This window comes from Mustela putorius, unplaced genomic scaffold, assembly GCF_011764305.1.
Source record: "Mustela putorius furo isolate JIRA1106 unplaced genomic scaffold, ASM1176430v1.1 tig00537227_pilon_pilon_pilon, whole genome shotgun sequence".
In the NCBI taxonomy this organism is placed as follows: Eukaryota; Metazoa; Chordata; class Mammalia; order Carnivora; family Mustelidae; genus Mustela; species Mustela putorius.
The window spans coordinates 20,964,674-20,988,967 of record NW_025422368.1 but is presented as its reverse complement, the minus strand read 5'-3'; the positions used below and the strand labels follow the sequence as shown (position 1 = coordinate 20,988,967).

The 24,294-nt window shown below is 33.9% G+C and overlaps 1 protein-coding gene across 8 annotated transcripts in view; it reads left to right on the top strand.

Annotated features, from left to right (window-relative positions):
- The window catches only part of SOX5 (SRY-box transcription factor 5), a 994,837-nt gene that overhangs the window by 270,705 nt on the left and 699,838 nt on the right, over nt 1-24,294 (top strand). The gene's annotated exons all lie outside the window — the stretch shown is intronic.

Genomic DNA, 24,294 nt, shown 5'->3' with positions numbered 1-24,294 from the left:
AGAAATATTTAGTGGGCATCTGTCTGTGAGTGCATTTATGAAATGCTCGTTTGTCTTTTCAAAAAAGTTATACTCTGGGAATAGGAACTGAAAGTTTGACCACAGACCTAGACTTGAAAATCCTCCTATATTCTAGTGGTTGACTAACTTTCATGTATGTGACAGCAGAAAAGGTTGGAGGTGAGGGATCCTTTGTTTAGAAGTTTATCACTAGTAAGATGGAAAGGGAATTCTGTTTTTCCTAAAAAGAATCACAGAAAATGGTCTTTTTGAATAGTGAACTAAAATTTATTTATTCATTAATCCACTCTTATGGTCTTATAATTTACGTTTCTAGAACTTCAAGATGTAAGTTTAATTGTGAAAACCTTTAGAATCAATCGTTGCTGTTACCTTCTTTAAAAATTGTTAAAACCTAAATTATATCCTTAAAGTATTTCTAAACAAGACTTCATATATTTAGGGACAAATGAAATAATAAAATATGGAAGAAAACATTGTGATTAATGGATTTTTATTTTAACAGAAGTGGAATAAGTCACAAATGGGTTATTGCAAATATGAAACTTATGTAGTTTTACAAGTGAAAACCAATATCAATATGATTAAAAGGCAAATGTAAATCTTGGGCTACTTCTAGTAAATACGACCAGCATCACATGTAAAGAGCTATTATTACAAGCAGGCACTAACATCTTAATTTATAAAGATAAACTATAAGAACAAATATTGAGGAATGTAATTCTAATACAGTATACTAATAAAAGAAATGCAGGGTTATGGATACTATCCAACCAGTAAAAAGCAGTTTGGAATGATAATGTTGTAACAAGAATATGGCGAGGTGGGTGCTTTCAATACTGTTGGAAAAGCATTGTATTTGTTCAACTTTTCTAGGAAGTGATTTGGCCATCTCTGGTATGAGCCTTACATGTTTCCAAAGCATTCTATGCAACATTTCCACTCCACTAGTTTGGAAAACTTTTGGTTACAAGTAATCCAAAAGAGTTTTTTAAAAGATGGAAATTTACATTTTCTCTGTGAAGCCTGTGTAAGCAGTTTGGTGCTGGTCAGGTGACTCCACAGTCATCAGGGACCTAGATCCTTCATCTCTTACTCTCTTACTCTAGTGTTTTAGAATATTCAGAATTGGTATTCCAGTCATCATGTACATGTCCTAGCTACAGGATGGGAATATTACTAGGAGAAGATCATGCTCCCTCTCTTTGAGGAAATCTTCTGCAAGGTGTTCATAGCCCTTCCATTTACATTCCACTGGCTAGAACATAGTCATACAAAAAAGCCATACTTAAAAAGGCTGGAAAATGTAGTTTTTATTCTGAGAGATGAATCTGGAAAACTTATTGTAGTGGAATAATAAGAGACTGGATATTAGGGCCCAATAAACAATATTTGGCAGTTTCACTTCCAGGAATCTAACTTAATGAAATAATTAAAGGAAGAGACCAAATGATATAAATATATTTGTTCATTTTCATTATTTTATAATGGGAATAATTTGAGATTGACTAAATTGTCCAGCATTGGAACAGTAGTTCGATAAATTTGAGTACATTTGTATTATACAGTCAATAAAATATTTGTAATATATTACAAATGCATAAAAATTAACAGGGAAAATACCTGAAAGTTAATACATCAAATATTAGCTCTAGATCATGGAATCATGAGTAGTTTTAACTTTCTTTGTAGATTACACAGTTGTTTATTTATACTTATTTATTTTTAAATATTTTATTTATTTATTTGAGAGAGAGAGAGAGAGAGATCATGAACAGGGGGAAAGAGTAGAAGTAGAAAAACAGACTCCCCGCTGATTAGGGACCCTGATTTGGGACTTGAACCCAGGACCCTGATATCATGACCTGGGCCACCCGGGTGCCTTACACAATTTTTTAAATAATTAATATGACTTCATACTAAAATTTGAAAATACAAGAAGTATGGGATTCCAAAAGGTTTACTGAAGTTGCTTAGAGTTCCTGTTAAAAAGACTACTATATCTATTCCAGGAGAAATGAATCAGCATCGCACCCATCCTTTTTGACTTTTTCCTGAAGTTAGGCTGCAGTGAGCTTCAGAAATCTTGACCACATTGTAGCCAGCTGCCTCATTTAGGTTAGGGAAGACTGAGATACTGTTTTGCAGTTCAATAGCATGCACCAGGCTCCTGACAGTTGTTGATAATCATGCCTATTTCAAAGGCAAAGAGCGAAGTTTTAAAGACTCACCTTTCTTGTGTGTGAGTGAGAGGTTGCCCATTGCAGTTCTGGATTAAGAAAGGTCTCTTTTTTGTATGGTAAAGGATTTTAAAAATCATAATGTTAAGAGAATATTAAAGAAGTGAGAATTTAACTCAGAGCTAAGAGAAAAATTAAATTGCAGAGCAATTCATCAGAAATTCTCTGCAGAAATTAAAGTGAAAACATTTCTCCCCTGAACCTAAGCTGACTATACTTTTTTGGAATTTATAAGAGAACTATAGTGTTGAGAGTATAGACTTTGAAGACAGATTGAGCTCAGTTCCTGATGGTATCTGTATGTCTACTGTTCAGTTTGTTCCTTAACCACTGATTCCTCGTGTGTAAAATATAAGTAATAATAGAAGACACTATACCCTGCAAATATTTATCACATGGACAATGGTGTAACTACACTGATTGAACAGTGTAAACTTTGGACTTTAAAGCCCAGACCATTACTAGAAATAGTCACTTTGTAAATAACTGAAGTTTCAATTCAGTAAGAAGATAACATAATTTAAAATCTAAATGCCCGTAATAACATAATCTCAAAATATATTAAGGACAAATTGCCAAAACAGCAAGGAGAAATATGCAAACCCACAATAACATTTTAAACCAGTTCTTTTAGTAATTGATAGAATAAAGTAGACAGAAAAAATCTGTAAGGATATAGAGTTGAAAGACAAGTTTAAGAAACTTGACCTTATAGGTATATAAAGAACTTTGCATAAATTGCAAAACTGACATTACTTTGAAGAAGACATGGAAAAATTACAAAAATTGCTATATGTTGAGTCATAAAATAGGTCTCAACCATTTTCAAAGAATTGGAATCATACCAGTTTCACTAGAAATCAAGTTGCAAATAAATTTTAGAAACGTATAACTAGAAATAAGTTTCAAGATTTCAAAGAAATCACAATAGTAATTTTAAATATTTTAAACTAAACGAATAGAACTTCTTACATGTTACCATTATAGAATACCTATAGGAAGTACTTCCTGGAAAAATTATATTTTAAATAAATGTACTAAGAAAAATAAAGAATGAAAATAAGGAGGCATTTCAAAAAAGCAAAACCAAAATGGAATAAACTCAAAGTAATAAAATCAAGAGTCAATGAAAGCAAGAGCATAATTAATAAAGTAGGAAATAGTCATATGGAGAGGACCAAGAAAGTAAAAAAAAATTGATTGTTGCGGAAGAAGAGCAAGTTTCCCAGTCCTCTGATGAGAACAAACAAGAGAGCAAGTGATAAAGGGCAAATAACCAACATCAAGAATGACAAAGACTATGTCATCACAGTTGTGTAAATATTAAACAGTAATGAATATTACGAACTTTATGTTATCAACTTCACATTGGTAAATATGAAGAATTGGATGAATGGGCAAGTTCCTAGAAAAATACAATGTAACAAAATTTACTCAAAAAGAAAGGGAGAGGGGCACCTGGGTGGCTCAGTGGGTTAAAGCCTCTGCCTTTGGCTCAGGTCATGGTCCCGGGGTCCCGGGGTCCCGGGATCAAGCCCAGCAGGGAGCCTGCTTCCTCAACTCTCTCTGCCTGCCTCTCTGCCTACTTGTGATCTCTCTCTGTCAAATAAATTAAAAGAAAAGAAAAGAAAAGAAAGAAAGAAAGAAAGAAAAGGAGAACCTGAAGAGTTCTGAATAGTTCTGTAACCATTAAAGAAATTTAATTCAGTAATCAAAAGTCTGCCTATAAAGAAAATTCCAGACCCAGGTAGCTCCACAGACAAATTCAAGGAAGAAATAGTCTAATTTTACATAAGTCTAATTATGTCTAATTTTACATAAGTCTTTTTCATAAACTTACTTTATAAAGATAATATAATCTTGATACCAAACTTGACAAGTATGATGAGGAAAAGCATTTACAGGCAAATTCCTCTCATGAATATAAATGGAAAAACCATCAACCAAATATTACCAAACCAAATTCAGCATATAAAAAGGATCACTAACCATGACCAAGTTGGTTTATTACAGAAATTCTAGGTTTGCTAACACATTAAAAAAAGAAAAGCAATAATCTATATAATACAGATTAAAGAAAAGTATTAAATGATCATTTCAATTAATACAAAAAGCACTTAACATTCAACATCTATTCTGATTTTTTAAAAGTTTTAGAAAGCTAAAAATAGGAAAGCATTTCTTTAATGTGATATAAAATACCCATAGCAAATATAAATTATAATAGTATAAGTTGGAAGCTTTCCTTTTGTGATCAAGAACAAGACAAGGATATTTTCTATCACTCCTGCTATTTAGCATTTTTTCTGGAGATGCTAGCCAATGTAGTAAGGCAAGATAAAGAAATAGAGTTATTATTGGAAAAGAAACAACCAACTGTCATATTGGCAGATAAAATGAATTAAAAAGAGTGCTTAGCAAGTTTGATGCATACAATATAAGAAAGCAACTGTATTTCTATATATCAGCATCACTTTATACCTCATTTTTTAAAAAAGATTTTGTTAGAGAGAGTGCACACAAGTGAGGGGGAGGGATAGAGGGGGAAGAAGAGAGCCCCATGGTGGGCTTGATCCCAGGACTCTGGGATCATGACCTAAACTTAACTGACTGAGCCACCCAGGCACCCTTACCTCATGTTTAATAATAAGAGATATGTAGCATCCCTATGGGGATAATTCTGAAACTTTAAGAAATATTTTCAAGGCTGAAATAAATGATGTTCATGAACTAAAGGATCCAATATTGTAGAGATGCTCCTTAATGCCAAATTGATTTATAAGTACAGTGTAATCACAAAGAAAAAGCCAACTGGTTGTTATTTATTTTGATAATTTTAAAGTGTGTGTGTGTGCGCACATGCACGTGTACTGGGGAGCAATAGGAAAAGTTGTTTTAGTGAAAAAGACAAAGAATAGTCAAGACACTCTTAGAAAAGAAAGAATGGGTCGGAGTACTTGCCTTGCTGATTTTATAAAACTATTAATTGAGAAAAACATTGTGTCAGGGGTAGACAAGTAAACAAATAAAGCGAACTAGAGAAATCAGAAACAGACTCTTGAATATATTGGCTCTTTATTTACAATAAAGGTGCTATTTCAAAGCAATAGAAATATAGACTTTTTAATACTTGGTACTGGGAAAATTGATTATCTACAGAAAAAACAAAATTTACATCACACCACACACAAAAATCAATTACAGTTGCTCACAATCTAAGTGTAAGAGGCAAAGAGAATCTAAGAGAATCTAAGAAAATAGCTTTATGACTTGGGAGTAGAGATGATCTCTTAAATGAAGAAAGCTCACATCCTGCATTATTTTTAAACAGACTTTTTTTTTTTTTTTCCAAAGCAGTTTTAGGTTCAGAGAAGTATGAGAAGACAGAACGGAAAGTTTTCATATACCCCCTGGTACACCCCCCTAACGCATTCATAGCCTCATTTATTAACATATCCTACCAGAATGGTACTTTTTTTTTTTATGATTTATAATTGACACATCATTTATTGCCCAGAGTTCATCCTTTACATTAAGGGCTACATTATTTTATTGTTTATCAGAAAGCACCTAAAAAGAGGGAAAAGACAGGACATAGAGTGGTAGAATAAAATTGCAGAATATCATTGATGAAGATCGTATCAGAATAGATTTTTAAAAACTATAAATCAGGTAGCATATAATCTAATCTATAATCTAATAGGCATATTAGATCATATCTAATTATATAATCTAATCATATGATCTGATAGGCAAGTGGCAAATGAAGAAATCCAAATGGACAATAGTATGTCCCAGTGTCCAAACATATTAAAAAGTGCTTAATATCAATAGTATTCAAGGAAATACAAAGTAAACTTACAAGATCCCACTACACGTACTTCAGAATGGGGAAACCTAAAATAACTAGCTGGTCAGAGCATTAGCAAGGATTTAGAGTAACAACCATTTATACAGTACTTTTTTGGCTATCAATTAGAACAACCACTTTTGAGTATAATACCTAATAAAGGCGAAATTTATATCCCCTGCTCAAACATAGCAATCCTGGATAGATATCCCAGAGAAATATGTACATATGTGTATCAGGAAACATATATAAGAATGCTCACATGAGAAATATTTATATTTGCCAAAAATTGGAAATAATTACCAAGATGGAAATTTATAGAATAGTCAATGAGATATTGAAGAGCAAAGAAATATTGAAATATTGAAAAGCAAAAACAAATGCTACTACAAGAACCAGGGAATCCTAATTAAGAATAAGGAAAGAGGCCGAGCTGTGGGAGGAAGTATTTGGGTAAGGGAGAGCTTTGGCTCTAAGGGAGAGTGCCAGGAACGTCCTATGTGGTGGTTCTGTAGGTATATGCTTTCTTACTATTTGCTAAACTATAAATATTGTGTACATTTAATCATAATAATTAAATGTTAAAATAATACAGCAAATAGTTATAGGTTTTACTTATTTCTTTAGTGATGTCTTATATTTTAGGAGGGAAAAATGTGGTTGCAAATAATATAGATTAAACTGATACATCTTTGAAATTAGGTAAAATTATTTAAGATGCTTGTAAAGTAATGGAAATGAGAAATAATAGGATAGTAAAATAAGCATTTATTCTTTCTAGTACTTGTTCTAAAAAATGTAATGAAGGATTAAGACATTGCCGTTAGATTGAAGTAAAATGTTTTCAGACTATAAAATTATGGTTATTTTATCTCTATATATTTTAAAACACATTGTAATGTTAAAATATCCTTTTGCACAAATCAACAATACCCACAAAAAGTCTTCATTGAATATCAGATTTTATATTCCATTGACCAAAACGGTACAACAAAAATAAATACGTTACATAGGTGTTGTGAATCCAAGAGTTTTTAGAGGTAAAATGAGGATAGTGGTTAGTTATACCATTGATGGCAGTTGTTTTTGCTTTGCTTATCTCCTTCTGTATTAACATTGTTTTAAAATGTCACTGCATTTATAGTTATTTGCTTTAACCATTTAGCTAGTTAATAATTTGTGATCCTAATGTTATTTGTACACGCCTTTTGGTCACCTTTCTCTTTTACTTGCAAATAAGCAAGCTCTTTGCTTTAACTGTTTATCAAATCCCATCAGTTTTTTCCCTTGGTCACCTAATCCAGATAGTAAAACTCTTTATTGCTTGAAAAAGGAAAATAATCCCAATATATTGCAAATTGTCAAGTGAGTTCTTTATAATTAAAGATTACTCTGCAATATACAATTTTTAAGGCATTTATCTGGACAGGGTTCACTGGCCTTTGAGAATGAGCCACTTTGTTGACAAATCTATCATCTAAATTGTACAACATTAATGAGAACTCTGAGTAGTACACTCTTACATTTTAATGTAGATTGCAGTTTAAGGGGAACAACAACAACAACCAAAAAAAAAAACCCACCACCAAAACAAAATACTGAATGTGATTGAAGTGGATTTTGAAAAGGTCTGCCACCTGTGGATAAAAATGTGCATTACTCTGAACACATAGTAATTAAGAAAGGTCATAGGAAAATCCAGTGACCCTCTGAGATGAAAACATTGGTTATTATTTAAAAAAAAAAAAAAAGAAGAAGGCGGCGGCGCTGGTTTTTACAGTTGTATAAATACAGGGTTTATGATACTACTTCCTCGCACAGCTAATTGTCCATACTTTACAACCTCACCCACAGTTCTGTAGTACCACGTGGTAGAACTGAGTCGGTGCTGGTCTTTGATTGGAATCCCTAGTTTATTAATTAATTGTAATCATATATTTCCTGAACAGCATCACATTTCTGTATCTTATTCTTTTTCATAATGCTTTACACATCATGTTAGATCAATATCTCTTTGTTGCACCTCGATCTCTTAAATGTCTCCATTTTGATAAACTTTCAGCTTAGTTTTCTCAAGTTAATGAAATATCGTAAGTAAAAAACACCATGAAAAGCATGCTAACAGCCTGTTTAAATCTAATGGCACCATACTTTTATAATTTTTTCTTTAACTCAAAATTATTTGTTTAAATGCCTGATTATACTTGATCATCTGCATGTTCTACCTACAAATATCTAATATCCATCTGAATAGCTTTGCATAAAGTTATTGAGCTTATTTTCTGGGTGTTTTAAATGTATGTACATATGCACTGGAGGAATTTTATTAGCACAATTTGAATTGCAGAGTTCATTTCAAAATGTACATCAATTTAAGTAACATAATTTAGTCACATAGAGATGCTCCATTGTGCTGGTCTTGGAACAAGATATTGCTGTTTGAGTAGCTAATGCTGATGTACTTGACAGTCCTAAACCACTAGGAGAAAATAATAGTCCATGCATAATTCCTTTGGCTATAGCTTTCCACTGCTTGATTGATAAGGAATGATGAATGAGCATCATTCAAAAATTGCAGGAAAATTAGACTATATTACTTTTTAAAGTCAGATGATAATATGTCTTACTAATTTAATAACAACCAAGCATTGTTCTCTTATTCAGCAATTGTTTGTAATTAAGAGAATTTTTCCTTCCAAATAAAATAATGTATGAACTGTTGACCAGAAATTTTTTAAATGATATATGTGAGCAAGCAGTTGCTTATTTTTGTGTCTTTCTTTAGAATACTTAACAACAAAGCAGTTCGAACAATAATAATTTAATTTGAGAAAAACCTTGAACCCAAACTGTCTCCATAGAACTTTTTCATAATTAGGTTATACATCTTCTCAGTGGAAGAAGTCTTGCCCATGGTCACATTCTGCAAATAAAAATACATTTTGCATAAATTAGTGAAGTTGAACTGCTGAGATTCATTATAAAAAGTAATAAATATTTCCCAATTTTTAAAGTAATTATGAACCATGATGTTATTTTCCTAGATGATGAATGTATCTAGGCATCTTTTACAGAATTAAACATTTTATAGTGAATAACTGGTGTTTTTAAAATATAATATGACATGACATGACATAATATAACATAATATAATGTAATCATGATGTTTAACCTGTAATTAGGGAATTTTATTCCCTCTTAAAGGTTTTTGATCCAAGTGTCATTTTAGGCACGGTTTAAGGACAATTTTCTAACTATTTAGGAAAAAGTTAAATTCAATTCTTATGCCATTACCAATATTAATTCTAGAAGGATTATAGATTTACATTTTTAATAAAAGACTCTAAGAGTATTAAGAGATAGTGTTGGCACATATATATGTAAGTGGGGGCAGGGTTAAAAGTTATTTTTAAGAATTATACCAAGGCAGACATCACAAAGCAAAAACGTTGTTAGGTTTAATCACATAAACATAAAAGCTTTTTTTGCATCTTCAGTGGTAAGACTGACAAATGAGGAACTGAGAAATATGTTTGCAGTATACTGGGTTTAATGATATAAAGTACCATTTTTATTAAAAGTATTGGCAATTTTATATATTCAATATATGTAAATATATTTTCAACTGCTAACAAATTAAGAGAAAAGTAGAAAAAATAATTTGAATATTCAGTTAATATTGGGGTTCAAACATATCAAATGTTTGAGTTTTATAACTTAAGAAATGCAAATCAATTGTGAGATCTTAGTTCATTTAGCAAATTAGGAAAGAAAAAATGACACAATAATGAATGAAGATATTGCAGTGAGGTTAGACCTGTCCTTGACTGAGGCTGGTGGTGCCAGTTGTATCCTGGCACTGAAGATTCATTTCACAGTACATGTTAAAACCTGTTAATGTCAGAACACCTGGGTGGCTCAGTCAGTTAAGCGTCTGACTCCGTCTCAGCTCAGGTCTTGATCTGTGTCATGAGTTCAAGCTTCATGTTGGTGCCTGCTTCAAAAAGAAAAAAAAAAAAAAGAAAGAAGAAAAGTCTGTTAATGTTGATGCTTGTACTTCAAGGAAGTTAGCTAAATGTTTTCATAGTGTTTATAGTAACATGAAATTGAAAACAACTGGATATATTAAAAAATGGTTTCTATGTTTAAAAAATCGTGGTGTTTGTAGTAATGGAATATTAATTTCATTTAAAAATTATGTGTTGGCATGGGAAATCTTAGGCTCTGGTTTATGGTAAACATTTAAGAAATATTTATTGGTTGGATGTGTAGGTGTCTGTACACACACACATGAGTGTGTAGCAGGCAGAGAACAAAAATCCTGGAAGAACATAAGCAAAATGATGAAAAGCTATACTTGGCTTAAAGGACTATGGCTGATTTTTAAAAAAATTTCCCTTTTTGATTTCATGTGTTAGTTATCTTTCTTTAATAAACATGTTACTTTTATTTTAAAGAAAAATACGTATTTTAAATAACATCAATGATAATTGATAAACATAAATTATAAACATCAATGTCATAATTCATCTCTCAAGAAGCTTTCCCCTTATGTTTTCTTCTTGGAGTTTTATAATTTCAGGTCTCATGTTCAAGTCTTTATGCATTTATGTTAATTTTTGTGAATAGTATAAGATAAAGTTCTGATTTTATTCTTCTGGTTGGGGTAATCCAGCTTTCCAGACCCTTATTTGTTGAAGGGACTATCCTTTCCTCATTTGGCTCCCTTGTCAAATAGTAGTTGCCCGTATATACAGGGGTTTATTTGTGGGATCTCAATTCAGTTCCATTGGTCTCTGTGTCTATTTTATGTCAGTACCATATTGTTTGGATTACTCTGGCTTTGTAGTATAGTTTGGAATCAGGAAGAAAGTCTCCAGCTTTGTTCGTTGTTCTCAGTATTGGTTTGACTATTCAGGTATTAGGATAGTTTTTCTCTTTTATTGAGAAATTCCATTGGAATTTTGATAGAAATTGCTTTAGTACTTTATACATAGTTTTTCGAATGAAAGCATTTTCTACACATATATATTGTGATACAAACATGTCTAAATTCTTTGTTCTGAATTTTGGATTAGGAAAAAAATCAAGAGGAACAAAATGTTTTTTAGAATTTGTGATACATTGAACTACAGTCTACATGGCTAGGATAAAATGCCATAACACCGCCAGCAAATTTATCCAGTGTTTACTCCTAAAATCCCAATGGTAGGGTTGGATCACCCTGCCTCAGATTCGGTCTGTCTCTGGCCATTGGGTAGTGCTTTATGTTGTGCCAACTTTTGTCTTTATGTGACTTCCACTAGATTCCACTGTCACAGAGAATAATACCCCAGAAATAAGATTTTTAAAATCCTTCAAAAAATTCAAGATCTTATATAATGGACAATAGATATTATTCCTTATTAAGATATTTACCTTATGAAAACCATAATTTAAATCTTCCAGTACTGTTCTAGTGTTTCTATAGTTACTTTTTATTATTTATTTATTTATTGATAGTCACTTTTTTAAAAATGAAAGTTACCTCATAACTTGTAAGCATAATTCATGTCCATGCATTTACAGATGTGTCTTCAGTTTGATTTGTTAAAGTCCTCCTGCATTTCCCCCTTTATTCTCACTTTTATAACTGAAAGCCTCAATAAAAAAGTGATTAGTAAATCCATAATGAAGCAATTTATTAAAATAAGGTAAAATATATTGTATCGATTGTTCAAATGAACTTGTCTTCTTTGATTGAAAGAAACTGTTTTATAAAATGAATTCTATGTTCTTTATTTATTCCCCCATCTTTCCATTACCAGCAAGTGAACTTTGGTTCATGACCACTTTTTCTATTTTTAAACTTTATCTGTATTGATACAAAGCATAAACAAATATTTTAATTTTTGGAATAAGAATGACTTTTCAAAAGTAAATAATGTGTTTTTAATAGAAAATGAATACATTATGACTAGCAATTTTAAAAGGGGTAATGCTTAGAGGGACTTAATAGAACCCAAGATGTTGATATGCCCTTAAATAGCAAATATTAAAACATTTTTTTAATGTCATTGGAATACAAAAGAATAGGGCAAACTGAAGAGAAAAGGAAGGTCAAAGTTAATTTTAACCTTTGTATTTATCAACAAACCATTGTATTTTCTTTATTTATTCCCCCATCTTTCCCTTTTGTTTTGAAAGTATTGTTATTTAAAAGGAAGGAACACTCATGTCAGAATTATACTAAAAATCATACTTCAAGACTATCTGTGAGGCAGAAATAATCCAACTATTATTTCTGGTATAAAAAGTTTTTGAATAACATCACTTGCCCAGAAGCTGTTTTCCAACCTAATAACTCTTGGAATTATGATCTAAAATTTCAAGAGGATTAAGGCTGCATAACTACTAGAAAGTACAAGTGTGCAGGAATGTGACCAGAGGTGAAATCTGATTTAAAATTTCTTTGAGGAAGCACTAGTTTGAAACACTAGCCCTGAGAAAGCAGAAATGCTACACATATAAATATTGCTTAGCAAGCTTATCTTAGTTAAACATATACTAAATACATGCATAGCCATCTCCAAGACATTCATTAACTAGGGTTTTAGTCTATTTTCTTGATTTTAACCATCTGCTTTCAATTCTCCTTGAACAAAATTACTCAAAATGGACAGAAATAAAGTTCAACACATTCTATATTGGTTCATCTTCTTTTTAGTAATTTCTTTATGAGACAGTTTGGAGGCAGCATGGGATGTATGCCCAGTTTGTTGATGGTGAACCCATCTTGGGTGTGCCTACCATTTATCCATTCCAGGACTTTGTCAGAAGTTGTGTAACAAGTTGGATGGAAAAGCAGGAGGCAGGAGGCGTCTCCATGTGACAGTTATACCATAATATGCCAAGCATGATGCTGGTTGCTGCAGAGGACACAACTCTAAGTAAAATGAGATCCTGGGTCTCAAAAGCAATAGAAAGTCCTGGGGTGTAGGTGGGGATAAGGATGGCAAGAGTATGTCAGTCCCTCTGTTGAAAGCAGGATGCAGACGTTAATAGCTCGTTTCTGCGTACTTCGCATCCAGATGTGATTTTAGCTAGGCATGCCAGTTTTCTCAAGATGGGGGGTCAGCTTACAACTGATTTGATCATAGGCATTTGATTAGTCTTTGGCCATGTAGAGTATCTCAGCCCCACTTCTTTCAGAGACAATGATTTCTAATTTGTTGCCTCACAGCATCTAAGAGAAATCCAATGGCAATAATCAATAATAGAGAATATGGGTTGAGGGATATGCAGATGTATTGGGATGCTCTGAAATCTATCTCTGAACGAAGTGAGAGATACAGAGGTGTGTCCCTGAATACCTTCTAATAACCCCAAGTAAGTGGCCTTTATGACCTGTTCTTTAGTATGGAGTCATAGGCCCAGCCTGCATGTTGCTATAAGAGCCCTATAAAGTGCATTATGACGACCAAGAATTGTGGTGTGGAAATCTTGCATTGCAACCTACCATATCCACTATATAAAACTACTTGGGAGAGATTTCTGACTCCTCTTACCAGTTATGCTGCCCCCAAGTATTTGTTCTATTTTCATTGGATTACACCTGTACATTGTATAACTGAATTTTAGTTGATGTTCTCTGTTCTGTTTCATGTATCAGATGAGATTGGGCGCATTCAGGGTGCTATGGCTGTAGACCCTATTTCACATATCAGAGAAGAAAGAGGTTTCACGGCCAGGGGATAGAGGCTATGGGGAAGCAGTGGGACTCCATAAAGGCATAGCTAGGACCACGATATCTGAATTGGGTCTTGAATGGTGGAAATGAGGAGAGAGTTGAGATAGCATGATCAATGCTGCAGAAGAAAAACTGTATAGTTCCATCTGGCTTGGAAATATTATGGCCATAGTGACATGCCAGTCTGTCCATTTCAAATTCTTAAATTCAACCTGAGGAAACTATAAATAATTTTTTCTAATTTGATAAATAGTAAGATGGCAGTGATTCTTCCCCTATAGAGGAAATGTTTTCCTCTATAGAAGTGATGTTTTGTTCACTCTCATAAAGATTTATTTCTCTTTTATGTGTTATGGTATGGATTTGGGGGAAGAGTAGGGCATATTGCAATTCAAAGAACCAAAAATAAAATGTAATATAAGTTCCCCAATAGAAATTGGATAAATGTATTCTGGAGCATGGGTGTTGGTAACCATGGCAGATCTAAGTAGTATAAATTTGACTGAATGATACTTCACTATATAGTCATTTATAGTTCATAGTCCACAACTGGTCAGGCTGAGTCCATCAGCTAACTACTCTTTTCATTTTCTTTTTCTTTCTTTCCTTTTCTCTCTTTCTCTTCTCTCTCTCTCTCTCTTTTTGTTAAATATGGTATTATAATGAGTAGATATTGTCATTGCATTGAATATGCTTTTATTTTTTTAACGGATATGTAATTGACATATAACATTATATTAATTTCAGGTATACAACAATGATCTGGTAAATGTATATATTGCAAAATGATTATCACCATAAGTCTAGTTAATGTCGGTCCCCGTAAGTAGTTACAAATATTTTATTCTTGTGAGGACGTTTAAGATCTCTCTCAGCAACTTTTTTTAAAGAAAGGTTTTATTTATTTATTTGACAGAGAGAGATCACAAATAGGCAGAGAAACAGGCAAAGAGAGGGGGAAGCAGGCTCCGTACTTAGCAGAGAGCCCGACGCGGGGCTCGATCCCAGGACCCTGGGTTCATGACCTGAGCCGAAGGCAGAGGCTTAACCCACTGAACCACTCAGGCACCCCATATCTCAGCAACTTTTGAATATAGAATACAATATTGTTAACTATAGTCACCATACTACACATTGTATCTTCATGACTTATTTTATAACTGTAAGTTTGTATTTTTGCACCTCCTTCAGCTAACTTTTTGGCTAAAATTTCGGTCATATTATTTAAGCATTACAAAGGGTGAATAGAACAGTAAGGCAAAGAAAGTTGTTACAAAATGTACTCTTGTTTTAGATATATAGCAGTTGATTTTTTTTCTCTAAAATTTAGTATGTCCTATTCTTTCCCATTCTATATTTTAAATCTCAGTGACAAGGATATAGTTAACATATGTTGAACACTCAAAACAAATTTATAAGCAGTTTACATGTATCAACTCATTCAGTCCTCAGAACAATCCTGTAAGTTCTAGTATCTCAATTTTATGTTTGGGGAAACTGAGGCATGGGACAATTTAGAAAGCTGTCCAAGCTTATGCAAGAGAATTAAATGATACCACCTGCATTTGAATCTGGACAGTCTGTTCTAGAGCTCACCCTCCCAATATTATATTACTTTATCAGCCCAACGTTGATGGAAATTATTACCTTAATTTAATTTCTCTCCAAAGATTAAAAAAAATATGGATTCTTTATTAACTTGCTAGATTTACTGTTAATCAATTAGAACTTCAGCACTTTAGAATGAAAAGGAACTAAGAGGCGTGTAGTCCAATTTCCCATTCATTGCAGAAAACTTCCTTAACAACATTATGATCACTTTTCCTATGACTCATACTTTATGCATTTATATACCATTCATTTATTTAAAAGATTTTATTTATTTATGTGAGAGAGATAGTGAGGATGAGTTGGGGGGGAGGGAGAGAAGAAGGAGAGGGAGAGAGAGAATTCTGAATCAGACACCCTTTTGAGCACAAGAGTCTGATGTGGGGCTTGATCCCAGGACCCTGACATCATGACTCAAGCTTGAAACCACGAGTCAGATGCTCAACTGACCGAGCCACCCAGGCACCCCTTCATAAATACTTTTTTTTTTTTTTTAAGATTTTATTCATCCACCTGACAGACAGGGATCACAAGTAGGCAGAGACACAGGCAGAGAGGAGGAAGCACGCCCCCTGCCGAGCAGAGAGCCCGATGTGGGGCTTGATCCCAGGACCCTGAGATCATGACCTGAGCCGAAGGCAGAGGATTAACCCACTGAGCCACCCAGACACCCCCATAAATACTTTAAATAATAATTTTTTAAAAATCACTACATCCCAAGGAAGTTTATTGCTTTTTGCAGCAACTCTCTTAGAAAAGTATACCATACTAAATTATCTCTCATTTTCTTTATCATAACTTTTATGTCAATTGGGCATAAATTAAAACACAATTGGTTAGCAATAAATGTATTATAATTAATAATCATAGCTAACATTTATTGAGTACTCTGTGCTGGGTACTTTTCTAAATGCCTTCCATAGATTAACTCTTTTAACCTTCCTACCAATCTTATGATGTGGATACTGAACTAGAGGGAGGTAAAGTAATTTGCCTACTGTCCTGTTTAGTAGTGAAAACCAGGTTTCCAGACCCACACAACTCAGTACAGAACCCTCGCTGCCTCCTCGTTCACGTTTCATCCATAATGTTCTTTTCACCTCAGTCAACTCCTGCTCTCAGAGTTAAATCCATGAAAAACCTCCTGACCAGAACTTTTATTCTGTTGCCTGCTACCTACCCCTGCTCACCTCATCCCCACCATCCCTGCTCCCCCAAGTTCCTCTTCATGTCCGTGAGGGAGAGCTTTTTTCACTGTCTTTCCCATAACTGTTTATTATCTCTACACTTATCTGCACTTGTAATTGTTTGTAATTTATTTATTTTATTCTTTTTACCACTTTTGAATGGCCAATTCATTTCTCAAAGTCAAATTCAATACCAAACTTCTTTAAGATGACTTCTTTGTAAAGAGCATGCAAAATAAACGTTCCCTTCCTTGGTAATAATTTATTTTATGGAATTATGGCATCTAAGACCTGCGAGATAACCCTAGATAGTATTATTTAGGCTGGTTCAACCTCACAACCACTGTAGAAAATCTTTTGTATCATTCTTTATTGATCATCACCAAACTTGAATGTCTTTAGTGATATTCATTGCTTATCAAATCAGCTTGATTCATTTGGATATCCTTGGTACTTAGAAAGTTTTTTAATAAGTCACATTTTTCCTTCCTGTAACATCATTGATCCTAGCTCTTTCATTCAATCCATTTCATTGATTGTATTCCATTTAGCACTTTGTAGTATGTTAATTGTGTTCCTCAAAATTCTATCCTTTCAGCCAGTCTGAGAACTCCATTTAGTTAAGAATCATAATTTACCCTTCTGTACTCCTTCAGTGCCTTACATACTTCTTAGCACAGACTAGGTGTGCAGTACTCAGTAAATGTGTGTGCATGTGTGTTTGTGTGTGTGTCTGCGTGTGTAGAAATCAAAATGGATTTTTCTTTATGTTAACCTAGCATTTACACACAGTAATAACAGTGCCCAACGATAGCTGGCATAATCCACAACGTTTGCAAAACTCATTTTCTCTCTCTTCCCCCACCTCCACCCAGTTTCTCTTTGAATGTCTTGAATGCCACGTTCCTAAGATATCCAACATATTTTTTATGTCATACTTTTATGACAAATATTTCAGATATATTAATATATCTTGCTCTTTAGGAAAAGATATATTGGCTACACATCTACAGTTATTACCTATTGGATGGAGACCTAAGTGGAGTAGTGTATTAGCTCCTGGAGAGGTGGTCTAGAAAACAGTTAAGAGTAGAGCTTTTGCATTAGTCAGTACTCGACAGCCCTTCAGTAACTGTGCGGTCTTAGACAACTTCCTTTACTACTTATTGCTTAGTTTTCCTATTTTTAAACTTGAGATGATACTACCAATTTCCTAGGGCTTGGAGCATTAAATAGATTGATGTATATGAAGTATTTAGAGCACATATCTCGACTTCAGTAAATGTTGTTATCGCTAAAATGCACTCACTCAGCATTTGGAAAAAATCTTATAGCCAGGATAATAGAGGAAATAGCTCTAAGGATCCCTAGTGTCCATATTTACCTTCATTTATTTTCAAAAACTACACAGACCCTAACTTTTCCAAGAGAAATTTGTATGATTTTTCTTTTCAGTGGAATGGATAGATCAAGAAGATTTACTATATGAGTGGTTTAAACTAATAACAGATAACTATTTTGATATTAACAGTGTTACTTTTAGAAAATGGCTATTCTCTATTCTTGACATATTTCTAATTGCTAAAGAATTTAAAGTAGATTTAACAGCATCAAAGGCATTTAGTTTTATAGGCCAATAATGATAAAATACTAATATGACATTTTATAGCACTTGATAATTTTTACATGCCTTCTTATGCATTATGTGATTTCAAATGATAACACAGTAATTCTGATTTGAAATTATTGCTCAAAATTTATCCCTGGATAAACTCAGGGAACTTCTGGAGGCCATGGGCCAAATACAAATATGGCTTCATTGTCAGTGTGGGGGTTTTAAAATAGAATTTAAAAATGTATTCGGAGCTATCAGTTATATGATTAAAAGCACTGTCAATTGCCTCCTTACGTAGGAGGCTTGGAAAAGGACTAAATAAAAATTGGAGCTTCAATCCTGTCAATCCAAAATTTAGAATCTAAATTTAGATTCTAAAATTTAGAATCTAAATTTAGAACCTAAAATTTAGAACCTAAATTTAGAATCTAAAATTTAGAATAAATAGATTCTAAATTTTAGATTGACAGAGCACTACATATGTTGTAGTATATGTAAATGGCCTATAATCAGTGTAGGGAAATATTATTTCTGAAGAATGTGGCTTACTCCAACATCGAAGCATAAGATCAAATGAGAAAACGATTAGAAATGTGATGATGTTAATTTGGAAATTTTGTTTTCCCAAAGACTTTTTCTGACTTTTCAATTAACTTAAATACCTCTTCTCGCAGCAAAGACACATTTATAATATGGTTCCAGGTATGAGGTAGCTGACAGTACTTTATGTACCCACAAAGCAAAGCAGGCCACTGGAACCTGTGAAAGCAATTTCTCTTCCGTTCACACTTCCAAAGGGTTAACTGAGAAGTGCCCTATTGTATTCCTGATGGTTTTCTCTGCAGAAAGCCCAGTGGGCTCTTTCAAGGGACTCTAAACAATGAGCTCAGTGAGGCTGTTCTGTCTAATTACTCAAAGACAGGGATGCTAAAGAGGAATTAATGACAGTTGACAAGTGCAATTAATAATTATAGCAAAGCCTGGAGTCATGCAGCAGGCAGATGACAATAACCGGGTAACTGTACAAGGCAGCTTTCATCGGTTTGTGCTCTGTGTGTGTGTGTTTAAAGTGAGAGGCTTTGTGCTGGATGGGCCACACTTCATGCTGACAGGGTAGAAACTCTAATTCAGCGACTCTAATGGACAGAGTCGGTCATATTCTCATTCATCTCCCCCCTCTCTCTCTCCCTCTCTGACTCCTCTCTATCTGTTTCCCCCCTCCCTCTCCCTGCTTTCTGGCTTTCAGCTCCTCCAATTTGGTGAAAGAAACATAGTGTAACTTAAAACAGAACTTAACAGGAAAGAGCTACAGTTAGCTTTCACTATCAGCTGGTGACAAAGCTACTTAAAATTCTGTTGGGCAACTGGAAGGAGAAGGGGCCGGGAAAAGGCGGTCGGTCACAGAAGTGGGATTTCCATATCAAAGGGCAAGCCTTTGGCTCTGAATGGTAATTAAAGTACCCCGATTTCATCTTCGTGGTCAAGTCATGAAAGGGGAAAAAATTAGAGAGAAGAATTTTTCACTCCCTTCAGACTACAGAAAGGAAAGCAGTAAATTAAATGAAAGCTGAGCTTAAAGGTGTCTAACACTTCAGTCTTTGCATCTAATAGAAGCTATGATTTTTCCCAAGCATTTATTCAGTTCACATCTTCATTCTACCCTGATTATGAAGGATATAATGTCTGCTTACATTTATTGGGCACACATCTCGGGCTTCCCAAGTTGGCAAAGTTATCAGTTTTCATTACACTGCCTTGGCGGCCCAGTCATTGGGGAAGGGTCTGTACACTTTGAGCAAAACTAACCTGTTTTATAAATGACTTCTTCAGGTAACTGAGAAACCTGAAGTGACTTGTTCAATTTTAGATATGTATTGGTGTGCCTTAAAAACTTCTATTTCGGAATGCTGCAGATTTGACTCTTACCAGCTGTACATTTTGCCTCTTCTTTCATTGATTGCTGGAGCTATAATATTGTCTTCTCCAAACCTCCCATTTCCAAAGGTTACTGCTTTATGAAATAATTATTTCAAATGGAAGTAAGGGACTTGTAAGTACTTTCAAATTCATTAAAGGAGAATGCCACTTCTGTTCCGGGAAAGAAGGACTTAGAAATCTTATTCCTTCTCTTTGGAGGAGATGTTCAGCTTGGACCTACCTCTCTATTCATTAAAGATCACAGAGCTTTTCTTTCTTTCTTTCTTTCTCTCTCTCTCTTTTTTTTTTCTCAAAAGAGCCCAGAAGCCTGGCCAAACTCCAATGTAGATAATTACATTCCACCTACCTAATTCCCTAGCTGCCTTAATTGGAAACAATTCCACTTTACTCTTCATACCCTCCTTCCTTCTTGTCCTTAAACTGCTTTGTAGCTTCTTGGGTATCTTTCATAAACTACTCTCTATCTTCCACCCTCAAAGTACTGTTATGGATTTAGGGTAGGAGAAATTATACAGCCATGGATTAGTGCTGAAAGGTTTGCTAAAAATAAAACAAAACACAAAAACACAACTATAACTGAATTCCAACTCTTCTTCTCTAGTTATGTTGGACCCAGTGTGCTAAGTGGAAAGCTGTTTGTGGTCCTATCAAGAATTAGTCTGTGCATTTTCAAAAGGGGATGTTGCCATAAAGGGGTAAAAATTGGTCTTGAGAGGAAAAAAAGGCTATCCTTCTTATAAAAAACTATAGAAATATATATGGTACATATACAATATATCTGGTGTATTAAAATTTCAAGAGTGGGTGATTAGAGACAAATTTATAAAAATGTTCACAGGGAAGACGATAATGAAACAAATAGTTAGAGACACTTTTTTATTGATGCTATGGGAGAGAAAGGATGGCAAAGGCCAGGAGGACCCACCACCAATCCTTATGTCTTGTGTTATTTTCTTGTTTCTTTTCATTCATTATCAAAGTCTGTAGTACAGATGAAGAACCAGTATGAGCTTATTTCTCTATTTCTTAGTTCTTCTTAAGAAGTAAAATGGATGAACCAATGGCATATAGTAATAAATGACTAAGGCATTATAAACATATACAATCCAAACACAACTATGAAGAATAATCAAATTAAAGCCTAGAGGTGGAAGGTCATAAATAGCATTAAGAATATAACATATTGGAAACTGACTTAGAATTATCATTGGAGGGGCACCTGGGTGGCTCCACCATTTACGCGTCCAGCTGTTGATTTTGGCTCAGGTCATGAGGAAAAATGTACACACTGTCTTCTAGAATTTAGTAGTTAAAGAGAAAATTAGAAGAATACTTATGGATTGGATATAGGGATGCATTTTCTAACTTGCTCTTCCAAGAGAGTGTATTAACTCTGAGATACCACGAAACAGTTAAGAATATTTAAAAACTGTGGCCAGGTAAGACCCTTAGTTCATTGAGTTCAGTGTTGTGCAGTGATATCAAGATTATGTTGTGTGAGTACATTGTTACACTGTAGGCAAAACGGAAATTGTGGGTGGGACCCAAATAATTAACTGTAGTTTGGGAAGCAATGGGATGTTGTCGCTGATGACGGGCACACTTACTCTAGTCAGGAAGCGTCCTGAACACTTTACTTACTCTAACTTAATTTTCTCAAAAACCATAAGGTAGTTACAATCACCATCATTCCTATTTTTTGTAAATTTAAAAATGAAGGCATAGCTAGTTGAGTAATGTGCCCCCAAATTTTTAGATTGAGGACTACAATAACATATCATCTAGAAAGTCTTAATAAGACTTTATAATTCTCTCATTGTTAGTTCTATTGCCTTCAGAAGAGTTGAAAGCCACAGTAAAAATAACAGAAAATATAATACTATTTCTAAACAGGAAATTTGGGTTTTTCAAGCTTTGATAAAATAGTCTTTTATATTTTCCCTTCCAAAGACAAAATGTCTTAAAATTTTCACTTTAAAATGTGTACCATTATTTTGGGAAATAATACAATTAGGATGTAATAAAATCAATCTTAAGAGATATCTGCATGGTGATTTTTCATCCCTCTTGTGAATAGTCAGTCACTGTGTTCTTGCTTCTCTTTTGTTTTGTCCTTTCCATCTTTGCCTTAAAGGAGATGAAAAACACAAGTGACTTGAGGGGACTTACAGAGATGAATAAAGATCGATTGTGTCTTTTCTACAATTTCTAGTTGTGAGTTTTGTAGATAAGTTGTCATGTGTGGATCCTATGTTGATATCAATAATTAATCAATCCCAGAAAAGTAAGATTTTAGATCCTTTTCAAATTATCTGCAATAGGGCAGTAAAAAAAGAAGATGTGCATGTGTTTCTCTGATCATATCTATGAGGGGCTGGACAAGAATTCAAATAATAATCTTACTCTCAAACAGAAGTTTGTGTCTGAACTGCTTGATAGGGCCACATTTGCCTCCTGTCTCTTGGCCTTTTTTTCTTTGTTCTTATTTCTTTCCTTTTTTCCTTTTTGTCTTTCTTTTCTTATCTCAATGTCTCTATGTATCTCTCTTGTTTCCTAGCTCAAGTGCATCATTTTCTGCTATTGTACTTAAAAAACTTGGCTGCAGGGGCTCTGAAATGAATAAAAATGTAATCCTCACTGTGCCCATTGTGTGCTCTCATTTGTTTTTGCTGTATCGATTTATCAGCGGAGGGAAATTACTTGCTGGAAGAGAGGATGCCAGTCAGAATGACATTTATTTCATAGTACAAGGAGGCTCTCCAGCGTGTTTCCATGTAACCCAGATATTGGAGCTGTAAAAGGGCTTGTAACAAGGTTTAGTGCTATGATTAGATCGTGTGGAGCACCTTGCTTTCATAACAACAGGCACTCTGCAGGAGCTAGGGCCTCGGGTTATGGTCAACCCCCCCCCTTTTTTTAAACATAGATACAGAATTCAACAATTCCCTCCCCACCTAAACTGTTTCTGTTCCAAAAGCCAAATCTTGCAGACTTTCAAGAAGAAAGGGGGTATATTTTTAGATGCCTAAAGCTTTCATAACATCAAATTAAATGCAAAAATAGATGAAACACTTGCCTATTAATCCCCTTAACTTTTTTTTTTTGCCCTTTTCCCTTTATTTTGGAGAAATTGTTTCATTTTAATTCACCAAAGCGAATCTTTTCATTCAGTGATTGTAAGTTACATGTGCTCAAGGCTACCAATTACCTGTGAAACTGAACACATTCTCTATGTAAAAACTAAGGCAAGTGTGGCAAATTGTAACAGCAACTGTTTTTGGCATAGATACTAGAGGAAGGATATCATAGGTCTTTACTATTTTTCTTATAGACCTGGCTTTGAGGGAATTAACTTGTTTCATTGTCTTCCTAATTTTCCATAGAGCCGATACAATTGAAATGTTTGTTATAACCCTTTCCCCCACAAATGGAATGAGAGAAATGAGTCTATTTTTTAGGGAATGTGTTCATTTTTATGTGTAGAGGTGGTATTTTCCTTTCCTCACTGTTGACACGTGTTCATTTTGTATTGTTGGCAAAGGCAAAAATGAACGAGATTTGTGGAATGAAAAGCAAATACTAAACTTAAACTGGTAAATTAAACAAAAATCCCCCCCTTTTTTTAATGCAGTACTTCTTTCAGTAATTGGGCTTGTGATATGATAGTATATATGCCTTGCCAATTACTCTTTGGATTATCTGACCATCCCAGTTCAGTAAAGACTGGGCTGTCTCCTTAAAGAAGCCTGGAACTTTCCATCAAATTTAGATTTAAGGTATAATGTAGATTATCAGGCCAAAGAGAAAAAGCAGTAAGTGATAGCTATTCTATGATATTAAATGTGGAAAGTACTTTTTTCTTAATTCAAGAAGGGCATCTAAATATTGAATGAATAGAAGAACTTCCTGACTTTCTAAGTCATATCTCTGACATATATTTTGAGACTACTGTTGTTCAACATTAGCATGCTTTTGGGCAGTTAATCAGACAAACATCAAAAATTTATCAGTCACATAAAGAACCAGGTTAAGAATGAGCCAAGTTAATTTCCTAAGTATCAGGTGTATAGGAATAATAATTGAGACCTGCTATTTATGTTGAAAAA